Genomic DNA, 21,169 nt, shown 5'->3' on the forward strand with positions numbered 1-21,169 from the left:
ATGAAGACTGCTGTCAGCTCGGCTCAGCTCCACTCATCACTAACTTCATTTAGAGCAAACAGAGCTCTGCTGTAACAGGAAGCAGCAGAAAGTCAGAGGCTTCGCCGGGATCCACACGGTGTGTATCCAGAAGTAAAGCATGGTGTCCTTTAATCAGCTGCAAAAGCTCCGCGCTCTTCCCGACGAAGCTCCGTGTCCAGCGGTTCATTTCCAGAAGAGAAAGCGCTGCAGATGAAGCCGAGCGGAGGAAGAAATCCCAGTGTGAACGCTGCTGATGAACACAAGAGCTGGAGACTCTGTCGCTGCTTCTTCTGCTGCTTTCACACGGACATTAGCGACCCCTACCGGAACTGTTATCCAGAGAGGAAAAGACTGTGTCTGTGTGTGAGTCCTCTGTCTCTGTCCCTCTGTGTGCTCAATATGTTGCTACTAAAGCAGCGTTTCATGGTTCAGGACTGACAGCAGGACTATTCTGGACAAGTCCAACTCATTTCATTCAGCACCACAACCATGATTTGTCACATGGAGTGAAGTGAAGCCAGTGAAGAGGAGGGGAATGGGAGGAGGAAGCAACACAAAGTGTTTGCTGGTCTCTGATGGGATCTTAGCCAGCAGTTTGTCTCTGTTTTTCTGTCTCTGCACCGTTAAACATTCATACTTAGGTGGACAGTCACAGTGGACACTGTCTAATGTCCAGAGGAAAAAAAAAAGTTCTTTAATCATATATTAAAGCTGTGTGATGTTCACTGACACTGACCATGTGTAGTTTAAATACATGCGTGCAAGTTTATTTTCCTTAAGACAGAAGATGAGCTGATTAATGCAGGAAACAACATGAGTCAGACTCAAGTATCTGCCTTTATAATTCTAAAAACATGAGCTGAGGACAAAAGGTAAAGACGACAGCTCATATGGAAAATTGGCACATTAAGTAAACATATATTATTTGTGTGAATATATTCAGTCTAAAATCCTTCTAGTGTATCTACAGGAGCTGATTAGTCCCATATATACAGTGGTGTTCCAGTATATGTCAGAGGTCAAAGTGAAGACAGTCTAGTTGGTCTCATTGGATAAAGCCAGTTATCTGTGTGCAAACAAGTGTGACAGTAGATTTATTCCACTTAGTTCTGTCAGAGCCACTGAAGCTGTTTCTTTACTTTTTATTCTTCCCTCGAGCTGCAGTGAGAACATCTACAGAAGAAACATTATTATTATTATTTACTGTCCAACACAGTAAAGTGTAACTGATGGACATTTACTCAACACAACTTTTTATTTACACTGTCACAGAATAGAAAGAGCAAAGAACTTCACAGATACAAAAGTGCACGTTTGTCCACCTGCTGTTTCCATAATGTCACTACATGTTGTGGGCTTCACTTGGTTTTTGGATCTTTGCCCTCACACAGAAGAGACACTGCTGCTCCCAGTTACATTTTCTATTATTATATTTGTAATTTTTTGTATTTTTGTTCTCACTTTTGTTTCCATCTGTGAAGCTTCCACCCACGAGACCTTGTGGCACAGGTGGACTGTGTTTGTAGAGTTTCTTTACATTCTCCACCTGTTTCCATCCCACTGCTCATTTCTATTTTAGGCTCAGAAGAAGAAGGAAGAAAACTGTTTTCATTATAACATGCAAGCAGCAAGAGAAGCAAAGCAAAGGTTAGATGGAATCCCATCACAGCAATATGATGGGAAATATAGTTTGGTGTCAGAGTCAGAGAAGTGAGACGGCTGATTCTCAGAGACAAGTCAGGTCTGTTTCATGTTGGTCAAACTGGTCAGGTGGAGGAAATGGAAATGATTTCTGCACTCACACTGAAAGCTTTCATACATTATTGCTGTCCACATGAGACCAGATGACCAGAGACCTGATGCAGGTTAGTTAAGGTGATGTAGTTGCTGTGTGTGTTATAAGAAGCCTTCCATTCCCATGTTCCCCAGGCCTCACACTGCTTTCTCTGTTTCAAAGGTGAGACATATGATTAGGGAGTTTGGGGTGTAGGGGGTTGCGCCAAACTAATATATTCAAAAACATCAAAGACATCATACAAGATTTATAGCCTGTTCAAAGTCAGGTTCACATTGTGGTGCAGCTTCACCAAAGCTTTACAGTTAACGTTCATAACAAAAACAAAGGATTTAATTTAGGTTCTTCCTCAAAGGTCAGAATACATCGAAGGCAGGTCAGTTGATGACATCACAGAGACACCAGGGCAGAAATATATCAGAGGACACCAGAATACATCAAAGGCACATCAAAGGCAGGTCAACTGATGACATCACAGTGACATGACAGAGACACCAAGCTGTTTATAAATAAGACCTGTGGTCTTTGAGGTAAACTTTACAAAGTCTAGAAAAGACTTTGCAGCTCCCCTGTTCCCCACTACTGCAGACAGGGGCCACTACTACTGCAGGGGAGCCCACTACCCTGCACCGCTAACTGCAGCAGACATTACAACGTCTAGAAAAGACTTTGAACCTCCCCTGTTCCCCACTACTACTGCTCCCCTGCAGTAGTGGGCAAAGGGGAGCTGCAAAGTCTATGGTCACCGCCACCGTTGTGAAGCTTCCATTGTGTCTGTGGTCCCCTTTTAAACCCACCCCTTTTTTGTAAAAAGATATTTAAATCTGTATCCATAACAACTTTAATTTTTAAAGGGTAATTTTAATCTTTCTATAGGATTATAAATAAGAACATTTTTAAAGATTTTCACCTAACCTAACCTCATCATCCCCAAATCTATCTCAATCTATCACACTCACCTCTGTAAAAAAAATAATAAGGGTAGTTTTTTTAATATGTGTGTAATATAGAGAGCTTAGATGAAGCTTCATACTTTCAAAATCTGTCTTATGAGGAATCTAAATATACATACTGTTCATTTTTGTTTGCTTTATGTCACTGTTGTTTTTGCACATTGTGTAAAAGTGTATGTACATTTGTGTCCTAGAGAGTGTGTGTCTGTGTGTGTGTGTTGTGGCACAGTTATCTTTATATTTTTAGGTTTCTTCAAAGTTTAGAAACAGACTTTAACCTGAGAAATCTCCTCTGTCAGAACATGTCGTCCACATTGCATTTTCTCATTAGAGAGAAAAATTTGGATTCATTTTACAGAGTTCAGTCCACTCATGTCTACTGCTGAGTTCAAAGCTCCTGACCTCTAAGAGCCTTGTTTCATAATTCATTTCCAGTCCACAGTGTTTCTGTCCTCCAGCAAACCTTTGGATGTCAGTGTGTCAAGCTAATGTTGGTGAATCTGAGGCTGTGTTGACTGAGAGAAGAAGCTGTGAGATCTTTTAGACCCTGAGGAGTCACTCTGGGCTGATTTAATAGATGCTCCACTCAACTAACCACTACTCCTCATAGGGACTGTCTGCAGGAACTGAAGCTGCTTTTGGTCAAAGAGATATTCATGTGTTCACTGTTCACTCAGGACCATTCAGCTGGGTTGGTGAATTCAGCACCAAGAACAGCAGCAGCTGAACTGTACACAACTACTAACAGATAGATGGAGTGTGTACAACATTCATGTTAATGTATCTGCTGAAATCCTGTTGGAAGCAGCATAAAGTGCTGCAATTAGCCAATAATGAGCCCATTAGCCTCTATAATGAAGTTCACACACATTATTTGCAACACAGGATGAAGACAATTAGTTTAAAAAAAATCATTTGAAGGTTTATGAGAGTTGCTACTTTATTTTTAATCCTGTTGCTGTAGATTTTCCTCAACTCCAAACAATGTGGACTGTGAAGTGAAGCATTAACAAGCTCTCAGTCAGCACCATGGAAAGAGGCAGAGACGACTGCTGTTCTCTCTACAGTACAAAACAATTATCACTGTTTACACTTTTTATTTTTCTCATTTGGTTATATATATATATATATGTATATATATATATATATATATACATAGCATACAGGTTAAAAAAAATGATACATGCAGTGGTATCCTCATTTTAGATGTCAAAAGGGTTTTGTGGCTCCAGGTGTTTTCTCTTCCAAATGGCTCTTTGAGTATTTAAGGTTGTCGACCCCTGATCTGGCAGGAAGACTGAGGGTTGCACCTTGTTGAGTCTTATAAGTATGAAACTTATGTAAAGGCAGTGTAGTGGGGCTGTATCCCCCAAAGTATTAATACACATTTTTAATAGTTGTTGTCATCTCTTTCGGGCCCAGATCCAGCTGCTGCTTTGCCTGAGCGGTTCTTTTATTGGCTTTATTTACTTCACATGTTGTTTTTACAGGGACTGATGTAATAATTCTGCTGCACTGACATTAGTTCCTGTGAACTCATTATTGAGTTTTTAATTATCTGTCCATATAAGTCCTTTCTTGTTCATTTTATCTGAACCAAATGATTTTGTTTTTATTTTTAGGTAGAGGTCCAGCCTGTGGGGAGTAGTTTGCAGGGTACACACTCTGCATGCTGTGTGGTAATATAAATGGTGGCGGTTACATAGTCATGTCTTGAATTTTCTCATGTGCAGTGCAGTGTTTGTAGACTTGCAGTGTTTGAAGTGTCTTCTAGTGGGACCAGCACCAGGTGAGCACATGGTGTGAGTATAAGCAGGTTGTGATAGAATCTCCCCACAGTGAGGACTCTACCCTTGTTTTAAACTTTTATTGTTGTATTCAGTTGGTGCTATCTAGGTTATTTCAATACTGTAGAATAAAGGCTATCATTTGTACTTACCTGAGTGCTTTTGTTCTTTCAGGCCTGTTAGTTCTCAACACTTCCTGTCTTAATTATCTAGGTTTAAATGAACTTATTTGTTTGAATGCATGTCTGCCACACTTTTTAGTTATTTGTGTCACCACTCAGTATCAGTAAGTTATATTACTTTGAGGTTTATAATTTTAACTCCTCAGACCTCTCTACACTCTAACATCAGTCAGGATCTCAGTGTTGTGGAAGTCCAGAGGAAGTCGACACTCATCCAGACCATCAAAGATGATGTGATGTAGAGCTCTGTGTAGATCTGATTCAGAAGGGTTGGGTTTCCTGCTTTAGAGATCCCCTCAAACACACACTGGAGCTTCTTCTTCAGAGTAGATTTAAGTTTACGTTGACAAACTGCAGCAACATGTCCTGAATGAACAAACAAGAAACAACATCAGTGGCTGATTCAACAGAAAACTATATGAATGACACAAAGTAAAACCATGGAGCCAAACATCAGGTCCATGTTGGACACACTGACAATCCACGGCTCTAAAAAGTGCAGCATGGAGATTATTGTCAACACAACAGATGTCAGAGTAGTTGTTGTCCATGTACAGACCATAAATATGGAGTCCAGGTGTGTTTGATGCTGCTGGGCAGACTGAGCACTGGGAACCTCTGAGCTCTCCTGGTCCACTCTGTGGAGGAATCATGAAGAATTAGCTCACATTATGTTTGCAGCATCTGTGAGCGTTTTATGCTTTGTACACAAACAACAGCTGCTTTTATGTTCTGTGGTGACTGTCCTGATTAAAGCAAACACTACTGTGCTGTGACATTCTCAATGAGACGAAACAAGCAATCAGTTCTGTACCTCATGACCTAGAGTCATCACAACAAGTCCACCTTTTAAATGATGAGTTTTAAGGACTCACACTGGGTTTGACAGAAGTCTCACCTCTGCTACAGGACACTAACACAAACACTGGAACTGGATAGGTGCTGAGTTACAGGGAGTTTTAGTTCTGATCTGAATGACACATATAAGAACATAAGAAGTGCTTTTCTTGAAAAGAGAAACATCAACTTTGCCACTAAAGCCTGTGTTTCAGCCTGATCATGTTCATATACTGTGTCATTCATGAAGCCTGGAGACAAAACACAATCACTTCATCTTTCATAGAAGACCAGTTATACAGGACAGCTGTCTGATACATTTTAAACTCAGTTGCAGCTCACTTCTTTGCAGCAGAGGGAGGCTGTCCTTTAAAATCAATGAGGCCACGCTTTGACCTGTCACTCTTCATGAACACACAGCTGGGCTCAGGTCCATGTTCAGGTCCAGGTCCAGCAGAGTCTGGTGTGTGCTGCTGCTCTGGCCTTCAACACAACACACACAGAGCTTTGAGTGTGAATAATGATGGTGCAGTGATGTGAGTGCTGAGCTCTGACATGGAGAAGAGTCATGGACAGTTAGAGATCCTCATCTCACCTCTGAGCTTTGGTCTGGATCTCATGGTCCCCACACAGACTGCTTTTAGGGGGAGGGGCTCCCTCCTCTCTGTCCTCACACTGATTCATGATGCTGAATTCACATCCACATCAGCTCACACACACTTTCTACCTTCATCTGGAGAGAAAACACAAATCATTCATCTGCACATCAACTGAAATCATCCTCTCCATCATTTGTTCTGTAGAAATATCAGCTGCTCCTCCTGCTCTGAGAAGGAGGCCCATGAGTCCATGTCTGTTACAGACCATATCCTGTTATTTCACAATAGTTCAATACTGTCTTAAAAGTTCATCAGGACTTTAACATTTTCACTGATCTGCCTTTTAGACCCGTCACAATTTTTTTCCTCACACACACACACACACACACACACGAATGTCATAAACAGACAGTCATCTTTACTCGTGTAAAATTTCCAAGCTGATATTTCAGTTTGAGACGACTGTTTCAAACCTCCTTCTGATTTAAACAAACTCCATCCAACTGTAAAACACTCATAATAAACCAGTTTCTCCATCTAAAATAACCAGAAGAACAAAATCATTAAAACTGCTGACATTTACCTTCAGATGGAGAAAATCATCTGCGCCACAAAGTTTGGTCAAAGTGAAAGTAAACTGCAAGGCTTTGCCCAGAGAGGTGTGTGTGTGTGTGTGTGTGTGTGCGTGTGTGTGTGTGTGTGTGTGTGTGTCTGTGTGTCTGTGTGTCTGTGTGTCATTATCCAAATATGCAGTGTGACTGGTTGGACTGAGTCTCAGGTGTTATTAAGACATGAACCTCCTCATGACTCCCAGTGTGAACACACAAACACTCTGCTGCTGTTTGATGTTTTCATTATTATTGATTATTGATCAGCTGAATCAGCTGAACTCCAATGGAACTAAATTCTACATTTCAACAGTGACGTCTTCAACACAAACATTCAGGCTTCACATTAATGTAGATAAATATCACTTACTGTTTCCACCAGTTTCATATTTGTATCTTGAATGAAGGCAGATATGTGTGCAGATAGACCATAATGGTGCTGGGGCCCCCTGTCACTGTGACTTCAGACAAGCTTCAAGATGTATGTAAAATAATCAAGGTGCTTTTCTGTCCTAGTGTTTAAATGGATCTGGTCAACGTGCCAGGAGGAGTACATCAAAGTATAAAACATAACAATTCCTGTTGCCAGTAAAACATGAACAGGAACTAAGTAGAAGCCTGAGGAAACACAGAGGAATGAAGGAAACACAGAGACTTAAATACACAAGGGAATTATGTAACAAGTGAAACACATCAGGACAGGGCAGTCAATCACAATCAAAATAATGAATACAAACAAACTACGAAACAAAGAATCCAAACAAATAGTCACTCAAGGGACATGAGCCGCAGAGTCTTTGTGAAGCAGAGGTAGGACGAGGAGGAACCAGAATCTGAGTCTTGAGGGTAGGGGTGAGAGACATTGACATGAACTGTTGTTGCTCCTTGTGTTTGGTGAAGCTGAAGACAAATTTCCACCCCAGTGAACAATAAAGGTATATATTCATATTCATGTTCAAGACGTGTCCAGTGTGCAGTTCCTAATGGGATATGGGTAAACTGTTAGTTTGCTGCAGTGTGTAGAAACATTGTCCTTAAGAGTTCTGCAAAATCTCTGACACTATTTTCTATCTGATGATCAGAGAAATCTCACACTGTGATCTGATGAATCTGATTAGATATTACATCATTAATCTTTCACATTATCTAAGTGGATTGAATAATGATAATCATCACATTAGGGGGGAAATTGCTGAACTGGATCAAATTCTCATTAATGTCCTTGTGCACGTTTCCCTTCACAGCTGTCATCATGGTAATGAGTGGAGTGGGGTGTGTGGCTGTAATCTAAGCGTTTCACACTTTCTTGCTCCCAAACACACCCAGAGTATCCGCTCTTCTTTGTCTATTTACCCCTTTTCCCTTGATGTTTGTTTCCAAACAGAAATGCAACATGAAATTATTTTGAGTGGAGCCACTGAATCAGTCTATTTACCAGAATTACAAACACTGCTTGATGTACTGATTCAGAGGTAAATGTGCTCCTACAGACATGTTATACAACAGCTTTGCTGAATGTGTTTCTGAGTGTTATTGGTGAATGAAGAGTAATAAAATGTCTCAATCTTGAGTGAAACTCCTTGTTTGCAGTGTGTTTCATCCACAAATGTCTGCATGCATGATGAAAAGATCAAATTTCCACAGATGGTTGATGTGTGAGTGATCTCATGCTGAGCAGGATACCAGAAGGACAGCAGAACAATATAACAAAATAAATGTTAGTGATCACAGCACAGTCACACACCCCAACACTGGGACTCTAAGAGAGACTCAGATCCCAAACAGCAGCTTGTCATTCTAAAGATTTAAAGTGGACATGTAGATCCCTATAAATCAGAGTAATGGCCGTTCCAGGCAGCTACTTTCTGTGGTTACTTTTGGTTTAGACTCAGAGACAAGTGTTTAAAATGATTCATGTAAAAATAAAAATTAGTCATGTTTATTTGAAAAGTGAAAGGAAGTGTGTCTGGTGATGAGTGCAAAGTTAGCATAACACATAAAAGGGAATAGTCACATATAAGGCAAATATGTCGGGTTGAAATAAACTGCAATTATCCTTTAAACCTCCATCACTGTCTGTGCCAGTCTTGTATCTCACCAAATCTTGTCTCTGTTCACCTCTTTGTGAAGCCTCTCGTGACTGTGGCCAAACCCACAACACAGCCAGCATCACCCTCATCATCACAACAGACCTGTGCTGAACACTGATCATTATTCACAACCTCACTGACAAGAAAAACACTGACATTGATACAATTGACAGTTTTATTGCTTCATGATGCATCTGCTTCATTGATCTGATGTATTTCTCTGTGAGTCACATTGTACTATAATCTGTGCAGATGTTCCAACTAACATTCAGTATCTTCATCCACAGAAACTCCTCCACTGGCTCACAGAAGACACAGAGACAAAAAGGTGAAGCTCCCATTCACCTGGACACTGAGACACTGATTCACTTCCTCTCCTCAGAGCTGCTGAACTGTACATGCTGTTTAAATCAACTGTCAAACAGCTTTATTTAGCAGACAAATCAGAGCCATAGAGGAGCCGTCTGTAGCAGTTAGTCTGAAGAGTCCTACAGCTCAGCAGCCTGAGGAGCTCAGAGGGAAGAAGGAGGACTGCTGAGGAGAAAGAAGAGGAGGAGTTCAGCTGCTTGCTGAAGATGCTTTGACTCCACTAGTAGTTTATAATGGGGTCAAAGGTCATTCTGGAGGGCAGTGACCCTTCAATATGAGACTCAAAAAACCATAGATAGTTTGTTAAATCATCAGACAGATGAAAAAAAGGCTCCAGCTTTGCTGCTGTCAGGTGGTGAAATGCTTCAAGGTAACTCAGCCTTCCCACAAAGCTGGTTTCACTTTGCAGAGAGATTCTTATTAAACCAATGTTTAGAAAAATCAACACATAATACTGACACCAGCAGCTCTTTGATAAACAGCTATTATGTCCAATGGAGCCTCCATATTCAATCTATTCTTCACCAGAAAGAAGATAATTCTGATCATGGTATAATTCTTCATCATTCTTTCATCATCTTTTGTCACAACAACATAGGTGCAAAGTAGATGTCATTCATTTATCATTCTGCTCTCAGGTGTATAACCACAGATGGTTATTATACAAACAATCAGTTGGCCTCATTCATTGATCCTCTCTGAGGGAGCTACTGCTTTGTTTTTCCTCCACACACCCTCCACAGTGTATTCCTCTCAAATCAGGAAATGTAAACTGTGTAACTAAGAAGCAGCTGTGAGCGAGGTTACCAGTCCACTGTACATGATGACAATAAAAAAAGAAATAACGCTACTGAATGAACTTATTTCTTCAATATGACAGATGATGCTTGAAAAATATACAGTTGTAGGAAGCAAAGGAAACAAGAGAAGAAGCTTTTACAAAAACGAGGTTCATGCTGCATTTTCACTTTGCACTCATCAAACACACATTCACAGATGACTACATGAATACATGACTTTATGTGTGTACAGGTCTTTGACAGAGGCACAGGTACTGACAGGTCTGAGATGCTAAGAGAGAGAGAGGTTAGGGCGAGGGAATGCATTATGCCAGAGAGTGTCCTCACAAAGATATAAGTGCCAGTATGTGTGTGTGAGTGTGTGTGTGTTTGTCCTTTGATGCCTTTGATGTATCAACATTCTACAGTCTGATGTCACAGGCTGCAGTAAGTGGACACACAGCTAGAGACAAGTTCAGAAGTCAAACAGGAGCAGAAACAGTTGGACTGGACAGGACTTGCTCATGATTTAGGAAGAAAGAAGCACTCAGATATTTCTGCACAATTATTGACAAGGAAGGGAGGAGCTACTGCTGTTACAAGGACAAGAGGAAACTACAGGAAAGTCCAGATCACCTCCAAGGTTTTCAGTAAGTCAGTACATGTTAGTAGTTCATGTCAGTGTTTAGTTCATTTAGTGAAATGTTTTGTTCAGATGATTTGTTTGTTAACTTGATGTGATATTTAAGCACACAAGAACATGATGTTCAGCCCAAAAGTGTTTGGGCACACACACAAAAAGTAGCTGTTTTAAATATTTCCATCTTACATCTTACTCAATGTTGGACAGGAATGGATCTATAAGTAATCAGACGCAGTAAAATCCTTTATCAGATGATGGATAGTCAGAGAATTCTCGTCTTGGTGCTTGGATTTGTAGAGAAACCCAGATGATTATTGTCCCTATTAAACATTGGATTTGTTAGTGGCGTTTTAACATGTATAAAGAGACTTGTTATATGGATTGGTGTTGCTTACGGCCATACCACCCTGGGCACGCCCGATCTCGCCTGATCTCGGAAGATAAGTAGAGTAGGGCCTGGTTATAAATTGGATGGGACACCACCTGGGAATACTAGGTGCTATAAGCCTTTTATCTCCATTTTTGATTCAGAATAAACAAAAAACATCTTCCCTAAACTAGTGTGGTTCATCAGACAGATGGGGGGTGGAGTTGCTAAGTGGCGGCAATTGATAAGCTGGCTGACAAACGGGACACCGCGACAAGTGACGGTTGTACTGATGTGGATTTTTCAGGCCAGACAACAGACCCAGTCAACTGCCAGTTGAAGCTGGGTCCAGGTCCGGCTGAGTCCCCACACCTTAACCTTATCTCTCTTAAGTTTTTATCTTCTCGAAAAATTCTGAGTGTTCAAATCTTCTTTAGAGAAAAATGCACAGAGTCAATCAGGTGCCGGAGATCAGAGAGACTGAGTCCAGAAAGCTTTATTCTACAAACACATAGTCTACAAGCATGAGAAGTCCTGCAGGAGCATCTGAAAATCTCAAAAGATACATCATATTATACACATATTATCTCAAGGACCCATCTCAAGGACACTACTGGGCGTGAATTGGCATGTCTTTTTTCATTTTCCCTTTGTCTGGTTGGTGCATTTTTGCCAGCCTCAAATTCTACGTCAAATTTGTCTTTTTTTCCTAGAATTTGGCTTCGTCTCTCGTGGTGTCATTGCTTATCTGGTGTATCATTTTTAACACGCTTCACATGCATTTTATTTTTAATGGGATCTGAATTTCTGTTGTTTGCTTTTTTAAAAACTTTTGAGACTACCTCAAAATTAGCAACAGGTATGGTAGGAGTGAGTATGACATGAGTACAGCACATTCACAGGAGCATACACAGATGAGTAAAATAATGGGGAGTCAAAAGGGGAGCAACAGGAGCATGGTCATCTGTATATGGGGAACAGTAGTGAAACAATGTACGGGACAGAGGGACTTATACCTTTGAGGTTTAGTGTGGTGCCAAGGACAACCACAGGTGCAAGATGGGCTGTGCTCTGATGGAGAGCTTCGTGAGAGACAGAGTAAGGGAGCGTGCATGCGTGTGTGTGTGTGTGTGTGTGTGTGTGTGGGAGAGCAGCATGGGGAACGGTGCAGGAGTGTGCATGTGGCAGAGTAGAGGTGTGTGTGTGTGTGTGTGTGTGTGTGTGTAGGAGATAATGGAGCTGTGTCAGTGTGTGAGGGATAGAGTTGGGAGGGGGTGAGTGAGATACAGAAGCAAACAGAGCAAAGTCTAGGGTAAGCAGAACACAAAAACAGAACACAATAGGATTTGCACACTTAGAAAAAATATACAAACATATATATTGCACAAAATCTGACACTACAGAAACACTGTAAGGAGCCATTTAGCTGAACAACTGTCATATAATTATAGTCTTTCTGGGCAGTGGTGAAAGAAATGATGGATGAATGACTTTTACTGAAATGATCTGCAGTACAATCCTCAGTGAAGTTCCTCAGGTTGGAAACAGCTGGAATATTTGTCAAGTCTCAGTCTATGATGAACCTGTCAAACAGCCTGCAAACCTGTGCAAACTCTTCACTTTATAGAAATTCATTTTCCTTTGTCACTGCCTTGTCATTTTCTGGCTTCATGTTGGTTTGAGATTAGTTCAGATTCAAATAGTTGACTGTCCTCTGATCCCCACTGGTGATGTTACTGTCTCATATCAACTCCTCCAGTGTTCAGTTACTCTTTGAATGTTTTACAGCACAAGGATGAAATAGTCACATTATCATCCTTTATTAAAATCATTGGTTCAACTCTTAATCATCATGTCACAGTTCTCTGTTTCTTCAGAGGAAAGTCTGGTCTCATCCCAGGGGTTTCCAAACTGTTGTGTGGCTGCAGGTTTTTGTTCCAACCAAGCAGCAGCACACCAGACTTGACTCATTTAATCAACTGATCTCAGTCTTCAGACAGTTGATTGGTCAAACTGTGTGCTCTTCATTGGTTGGAACAAAAACCTGCAGCCACACCGGCCCTTTGTGGAACAGTTTGCCCACCCCTGTCTTATCCTGATAATTCTCTGTCTGACCCTTGACAGACAGTTTTCTTTATGTGGAAGTGTTACAGGTATCAGGCTGAGAACCCATAAACAGATAAGGTTCCTGTAGAAAACAGGAGAAAAGAACGAGACAGACGACAGGTACTTCAGTTCAATGCCGCTTCGCTCTGTTGAATTTATTTGCCAACATGCAAAATTCTCACTGTATTGTCTTTTTTTCTATCTTTATGACTTTATCCATACAAAAATTCACAATATCAAAAATAAAACAAAGTACCTAACCTGGTTACAATCCTCTTTTTCCTCTACTTTAAAGTAAATCACAGTCTTCCCTTACAATAAAAAAACTACTGTTAATGTGTCCTTATTCAGCATTGCCAAGAAGCCATAATTAACCCCTACAGCTCACATTCAAGTGTTTTCTTCACAGAAATAATACACCCAAATTAAAATCACGAATAAAAAAAATTATTTTGTATACACTATAGAGAATAAGGGTACACCCTTATGTCAAAAGAGTGATTTATGACCCCTGATTTATGACCCCCCCAACCCCCCACCACGTGGCGTAACCCTTTATGATGTTGACCCCCCCACACCCCTGTATGACATCACTTCCTAGACCCTCCCACTGTATCCCCCACCCCTGTAGCTCCTTTCTCCTTGTGCTGTGGTCACATGGAAAGGAGTGCTAAGTGACAGAGTTTCAGATCAAAGGGTCAATATGCAATGTTGTAGACTCTAAGGCGTCTCATGACGAGGCAATTGTTGATTCGAGCTTCTCACAAAGATGAGAAATAATGTCTCCTTCCTCCGTTTGCTACAACTCGCCCCCCCAATTTGCTTCCGACGCTCCTATCCCTGGGAAAACCCCTCCCCGCATAATCACACCTCTCCAGCAATTTTCTGCAGGAAATATAAATATATAAATAGAAGCGTTTATACAAGTTCTGAAAATACAAAGTTGCAAAATAAAATAAAATTGAGGAGCGACAAAAGTCCTTTTCCCGTTCTTCCATGGTCCTTACTCTCTGCAGAATGTCTGAAGGTTCGGATCTGCAGAAAGTATCACGCTTAACACGGCGGAGTCTCAGACGCTTTTAGACAGACGGACAGCCGGCACAAAATCCTCGTCCCCGCTGTCTCGTCCGCACACTCCGGCAGACGTATCCGATCCCAAATCACCGCTCAGCCCGCTCTACTAAATCTGACGTTTAAATGAATAGCTGTTCTGAGGAGACTTACCGGTAGACAAGTTTTCACACAGAGGAGAGTGTATTTCAGCGCAAGCTGTAACCTCTAAGAAAAAAACAAAATGTTTTATTTGCTTTTTGTATTTTTTAAAAGCCGTAGGATCGAGCTGATAAATTCGTATTCCTACCACGAGTCATCTTGCCGGTGTAGTCCGATCCCTATGTACCGACGTTACTTTCTCACTTGCACATTTATATCTTTCTTTGATGCACCCTAAACAACAAATGCTTTGTCATGACACGCCTTAGAGTCTACAACATTGCATATTGACCCTTTGATATGAAACTCTGTGTGATTTATGTGACTTTCTGCAGATCCGGACCTTCAGACATTCTGCAGAGTAAGGACCATGGAAGAACGGGAAAAGGACTTTGTCACATCCAGAAAACTCTGTTAAGTTATGTTCTTGTTTTCTGTCTGTTGTCTCGTGATTTCCGCTTTTATTTTGTAATCTGTTCTCCCTTTGTGTTTCAGGTAGCTTGCCCTTCCTCTTGTGTTCCGGCTCGTCTGATTGTTTTCCCCGCCCTGATTGTTTCCACCTGTTCCCCATTACCTAGTGTGTATATATTGTCCGCGTCTCCCTTTGTCCTGTGCCAGTTCGTCTTGTCATTTTGTAAGAGAACCAGCGCCTATTCCACGTCTTGCCAAGTCAGGTTTTGTATTGCGTTGATTTCTTTATTAGGATCTTTTGTTCTTGTTTTTCCTAGGATTGAGTTGTTACTTTTCTTTGTCTGTTACCCAGTTGCTCGGCCTTTTCCTCGTAAGAGTGTTTTTTGTTTCTTAAAGATTGAAAGACTGTTTTTTGCCTCGTGAGAGTGAATTTTTGTTTCTTAAAGATTGAAGACTGTTTTTGCCTCGAGTGAGTGATTTTCTGTTGGTACTTTTGACAAATAAAAAGACTCTTTATTTTGTACTTTGCCTCCTGAGTCGTGCATTTGGGTTCAGGTCCTTGTTCGGCCGTGACAGTACGAACTGGCCAGCATGAACCCAGCCGACTCTGATCACCTCACAGCGGCCGTTCGTTCCCAAGGTGTTCGCCTGAATCAGCAGGAGGATCTGATGGCCTCTCTGCATCGGGGAGTTAAGGAGCTGGCGAATAGTCAAGAAGGTTTCAAGGCAGCCATGACTACCCAGGTGAACCTCCTGGCCACTGAAGTGCAACAAGTCCTCGCTCTACTAAAGAACCCCTCCTCCTCTTCAGACACCGAAGCCAGTACATCTTCAGCCGCTGCTGGATTGTCGCCGGTCTCGGGCTCCCATGCCACTACTCTTCGCCTCTCTCCCCCAGAAAAGTTTTCGGGTGAGTGTGGAGAATGTCGATCCTTCATCGTCGACTGTGAAATGCACTTTGAATTCTTGCCATCAGCCTTTCCCACAGAACGATCGAAGGTGGCGTTTATGGTCTCCCATCTCACTGGGAGGGCGAAGGCATGGGCTACGGCAGAGTGGTCCCGTGGTTCATCGATCTGCCGGACCCTTGATGAATTCATAGAGGCTCTGAGGAGGGCTTTTGATCCCATTTCATCCGACAGAGACAGAGCAAGAGAACTATGTAAAATCAAACAAGGTAGGGACTCTGTTAATGATTATGCCATCCGCTTTCGGACCTTAGCCACAGACAGCGGATGGAATGCCACTGCCTTGTATGATATTTTTCTTAAAGGACTCTCGGACCAGATTCAGGACCTGTTAGTGCCTATTGATCTACCGTCTGATCTTGACTCTTTAATATCCCTTGCTATAAGAACTGATAATCGCTTACAGGAGCGAAAAGGAAACCTAGGTGGCGCTGCAGCTACTTACTCCAGCAGGCGGAAGTCTCCATGCATCCCTTCATTGGTTCCTCGGGAAGAGGGCCCCTCTGAGGAGGGAGAGGAGCCCATGCAGCTGGGACGAACCCGATTGTCTGCAGAGGAGCGTCGTCGTCGCCTGCAGGAAGGGAGGTGCTTCTATTGTGGGCAGCAAGGGCATCTCCTTGCTGTGTGTCCAGTAAAAAGAACAGGCTCACCAGTAGAAGGGAGGATTCTGGTGAGCCGTTTCACATCCCCTGAGTTCCCTCCCCGCACCTTAACAGAGGTCAAGGTAAAGAAATCTGACACTACTGTTTCTCTTGGGGTACTCATTGACTCGGGTGCTGATGAGAGTCTCATGGACTGGGATCTTGCTGAAAAACTTAACGTGAAAACCGAACAATTATCCCAGCCGTTAGAAGCCAGTGCTCTCGACGGGACCCTTATATTCAAAGTGACTCACAAGACTGAACCTCTGGGGGTTATGATAGGAGACCACTATGAACTCATGTGTTTTCACTTGTTTTACTCCACCCAACATCCTGTTATCCTGGGTCTTCCTTGGTTAAAGAGACATAACCCACAAATTGACTGGTGTACTGGGAAAGTTTTGAAATGGTCTGAGGGATGTGAAAATAAGTGTGTAAAAACATATCCTAATGAGAAACCTGTTTTTAACACTATCTCTGTTAACTGTGTCACAGACTCTGAATCTCCAGATCTTAGTTCTGTCCCCAGCTGTTACCATGATTTGGCAGAGGTATTCAGCAAGAGTAAGGCTACTTCCCTTCCCCCTCACCGACCTTATGATTGCCCCATAGATTTGATTCCGGGAGCCCCCATTCCTAAGGGGAGACTGTATTCCATTTCTGGTCCAGAAAAACAGGCCATGGACAATTACATTGAGTCTTCATTGAAGGCTGGCCTCATCCGTCCCTCTTCATCTCCAGCTGGGGCAGGGTTCTTTTTTGTAGGGAAAAAGGATGGGTCTCTCCGGCCATGTATTGATTATGGGCCACTCAATGACATTACTGTAAAAAACCGTTACCCTCTGCCTCTCATGTCATCGGCTTTTGACCAGCTTCAACAGGCCAAAATCTTTACGAAATTAGATCTGAGGAATGCCTATCACCTAGTACGCATCAGGAAGGGCGATGAATGGAAGACGGGTTTCAACACTCCTAATGGTCATTACGAATACCTGGTTATGCCGTTTGGGTTGACAAATGCTCCCGCCGTTTTTCAAGGCATGATTAATGAGGTCCTCAGAGACTTTTTGAACCACTTTGTATTCGTGTACTTGGACGATATCTTGATCTTTTCCCCTGACACAGATTCTCATGTGGGCCATGTACGTCAGGTTCTCCAGCGGTTGCTGGAGAACCAGTTGTATGTTAAATTTGAAAAGAGTGAGTTCCATGCCAATACTGTATCTTTCCTTGGCTTCATTGTAGCCCCTGGAAAGATTCAGATGGATCCGGCTAAAGTTAGCGCTGTGGCTAAGTGGCCTACACCTGATAGCCGCAAAAAGGTTCAGCAATTCTTAGGATTTGCTAACTTTTACAGGCGGTTCATCAGAAACTTCAGCGCCATAGCTGCTCCTCTTCATGCACTCACCTCTCCGCAGACTCCCTTTCTATGGTCTTCTCAAGCTGAGGAGGCCTTCCGGCGGCTCAAAGAACGGTTTACTACCGCCCCCATCCTCACGGTGCCTGATCCCAGCCGGCAGTTCGTGGTGGAGGTGGATGCCTCCAATGACGGAGTTGGAGCTATCCTCTCTCAACGCTCAGCAAAGGACAACAAGCTTCACCGGAGAGGAATTATGACATTGGTAACCGTGAGTTGTTGGCTGTAAAAATAGCTCTGGAAGAATGGAGACATTGGCTGGAGGGTGCGCAGCATCCTTTTGTAGTATGGACAGATCATAAAAATCTGGAATACATCCGCAAAGCGAAAAGACTTAACTCTCGTCAGGCCAGATGGACATTGTTTTTTAACTGTTTTAACTTTGTGCTATCTTACAGGCCGGGGTCCCAGAACACCAAGCCCGACGCATTGTCCCGTCTGTTTGACCCCGAGCCCACTGCCAAGGATCCCGAGCCCATCCTACCACTTAACCGTGTGGTAGGAGCGGTGACATGGCAAATAGAATCTCAGGTGAAGCATGCTAATGGTGTGAACCCGACACCTAGGGGGTGCCTGGAGAATCGCTTGTTTGTCCCTGTTGCTATGCGTCCACAGGTGATTCATTGGGCTCACACCTCGCTGCTCACCTGCCACCCTGGAGTCAAAAGAACCATGCATGTGATTTCTCAGAGATTCTGGTGGCCTTCCATGGAGCGAGAGGTGCGGGAATATGTGGAGGCATGCTCCATCTGTGCCAGCAACAAGACCTCTTCTAGGGCGCAGATGGGATTGCTACAGCCCCTCCCTGTTCCTACTCGTCCGTGGGCTGAGATCTCTCTGGACTTCGTCACGGGGCTCCCGGTCTCCGAAGGAAACACCACTGTACTCACGGTGGTAGACAGGTTTTCTAAAATGACTAATTTCATTGCTTTGCCCAAACTGCCATCAGCCAAAGAAACAGCTGAAATTATGATGACTCATGTGTTTCGTATTCATGGTTTTCCAAAGGATATTGTTTCTGACCGGGGGCCCCAGTTTGTCTCTAGATTCTGGAAAGAATTCTGCGGACTCATCGGAGCCACAGTCAGTCTCTCCTCTGGGTACCACCCGGAATCTAATGGCCAGACTGAGCGTCTCAACCAGGAGTTGGAGACCTGCCTCCGATGTCTGGTGGCACAGAATCCGGCTTCTTGGAGCAAGAACCTGGTGTGGGTAGAATTCGCCCACAACTCGCTCCCAACGTCAGCCACGGGTATGTCTCCCTTTCAATGTGTGTTCGGCTACCAGCCTCCTCTTTTCTCTGAAACAGAAAAGGAGATCACTGTCCCGTCAGCCCACGCCATGGTACGGCGTTGCCACCGTATCTGGGCAGCCGCTCGCAAGATCCTCATACGCAGTGCGGATCGCATGAAGAAGGCTGCAGATCGGAGGCGCCGACCAGCTTTGCCGCTCCTCAATTTTATTTTTTTTTGCAACTTTGAAAGTTTGTATTTTGAGAACTTGTAAACGCTTTTATTTATATATTTATATTTCCTGCAGAAAATTGATGGAGAGATGTGATGATGCGGGGAGGGGTTTCCCAGGGATAGGAGCGTTGGAAGCAAATGGGGGGGTGGAAGCGAGTTGTAGCAAAGGGAGGAAGGAGACATTATTTCTCACCTTTGTGACACGCTCGAATCAACAAATGCCTCGTCACGAGATGCCTTAGAGTCTAGGGGTTAAGAAGTGACGTCATAAAGGGGCGGACTTACGACACGTGGTGGGGGGTTGGGGGGGTCATAAATGACCCTTTTGACATAAGGGTGTACCCTTATTCTCTCTCACTATAAAAAAAATAGAAACAAAATTACAGAAAATATGACCATACATCTTGTGTGCGTCACATTCAGAAACATTTGAACTAAAATAATGGAGACTACAGTAAGGTGCCAAGTCTCAGCTTTAATTTGAGTTGTCACAATAGAAAGAACTGTGGAGGAGATAAAGCCCTTTTTAACACATAGTGCCCACATTGAAAAGGTTGAAAAGTCATTGGACTCTGGGCTTTTAAATGTTTCTTGGGCAGCTGTGTGTCGTTTCAGCACTAAAGCAGATGCACAAAAGAGATCACACACGGCTCAGAGGTGACTGAAAGTTGAGAGGTGCCACTGAGGTTGATGTATCTGTCAATATGAGGATACCATGCAAGTGAATAATATAATGTGGATTGAAAAAAGAAAAAAACATCTATCTGAGATGTCAAAGGTAGTTGGTTTGCAGAAATCAGCAGTTGGCTGGTGTGTGTGTCTTGTCTGTGTTTGGACAGTTGGACAGAGTGTGGAGACGTCAAACCTTCCCTCCAACTCACCTGTGCACCTGCTGTGGATCTGACCATCACTCCACCTTCTCTCTGTGAATACTTACGTTGACCAACTGTACTGAGAAAATGTTTAGCTTGCTTGTTTAAGTAGAGACCTGCGTTGTTGTTTGTGAGCCTGACCTGCATCTGTTTTCTCCCTGTACCCTCAGGATCACCAGCCTCCTTACCTCAGTTCACTCATGTTTCCTGGAACACCTGTCCTCCCCAGACTCTCAGACCTCCATGCTCTGTCCTGCAACCCTCTCCAACCTGGGAACCCACCTGGACCTGTCTCCCACACTCACCTGGATCCTGTTCAGCCTGTTTACTCACCTGCCTCTGACTATCTAGCAGATTTCCTGTGGAATAGACACTTGAACTATTGCCTGTCTCTGAGTTCCGATTTCAACATACAACATCTTATCAATATCAATGCTGCCATCATCGAAGACCTGCCGACTGTGTGGCTGAGCCATGTTTCAACTTATCACTTCCTGTTTAGCAGTAACAGTATTCAAACAGATGTACAGCGAGCCAGAGTTTACATAGGATAAGTGTGTCTGTTAACTCCCTCTGGAGTTTATCAGTTAACCCAGAGGAATGTCCATAGTCTGAAACAAGTCTGTTCTGAGTCTCGTATGAGGATAAGAACAGAGCGATGTGTGGGATAAAACTATAGGAACAGCTGTTGTTTCACTTTGAATTTCTTGAGCTGTGTTTGTGAGTTTTAGTGTTGGTCGTGTTGTTGTACCTGATGGATTTTGGATGTATTAAGCAGGAGGCTGTTGTGGTGGCACTAATGCTCCCACTGACAGTTCTGCTTTTTACTTGATGAGGCCTATTATGGTGTCATCAGTGAACTGAAGGATGGTAACTGAACTGTAATGGGATGTGAAAGTGTTTGTGTAAAGAGAAAAGAGTCAGGGTAACATGACACAGCCCTGAGGGAATCTTGTGCTGAGGGTCAGAGGCTGAAAGGTTGTTCACCTTAATCCACTGTCACCTGTTCCACAGACAGATCCAGATCCACTGGATCAGCTGGGATC

General features: G+C 43.0%; 1 protein-coding gene and 1 pseudogene across 1 annotated transcript in view; one reads left to right on the forward strand and one right to left on the reverse strand.

The window, feature by feature from the left end:
• LOC121191840 (NACHT, LRR and PYD domains-containing protein 12-like) overlaps positions 1 to 21,169 on the reverse strand; it is a gene marked incomplete at its 5' end in the record, with an annotated part of 190,187 nt that overhangs the window by 63,684 nt on the left and 105,334 nt on the right. The window lies entirely within an intron of this gene.
• Positions 11,053 to 11,171, forward strand: LOC121192516 (annotated as a pseudogene).

This window comes from Toxotes jaculatrix, chromosome 13 (genome assembly GCF_017976425.1).
Source record: "Toxotes jaculatrix isolate fToxJac2 chromosome 13, fToxJac2.pri, whole genome shotgun sequence".
Lineage (NCBI taxonomy): Eukaryota > Metazoa > Chordata > Actinopteri > Toxotidae > Toxotes > Toxotes jaculatrix.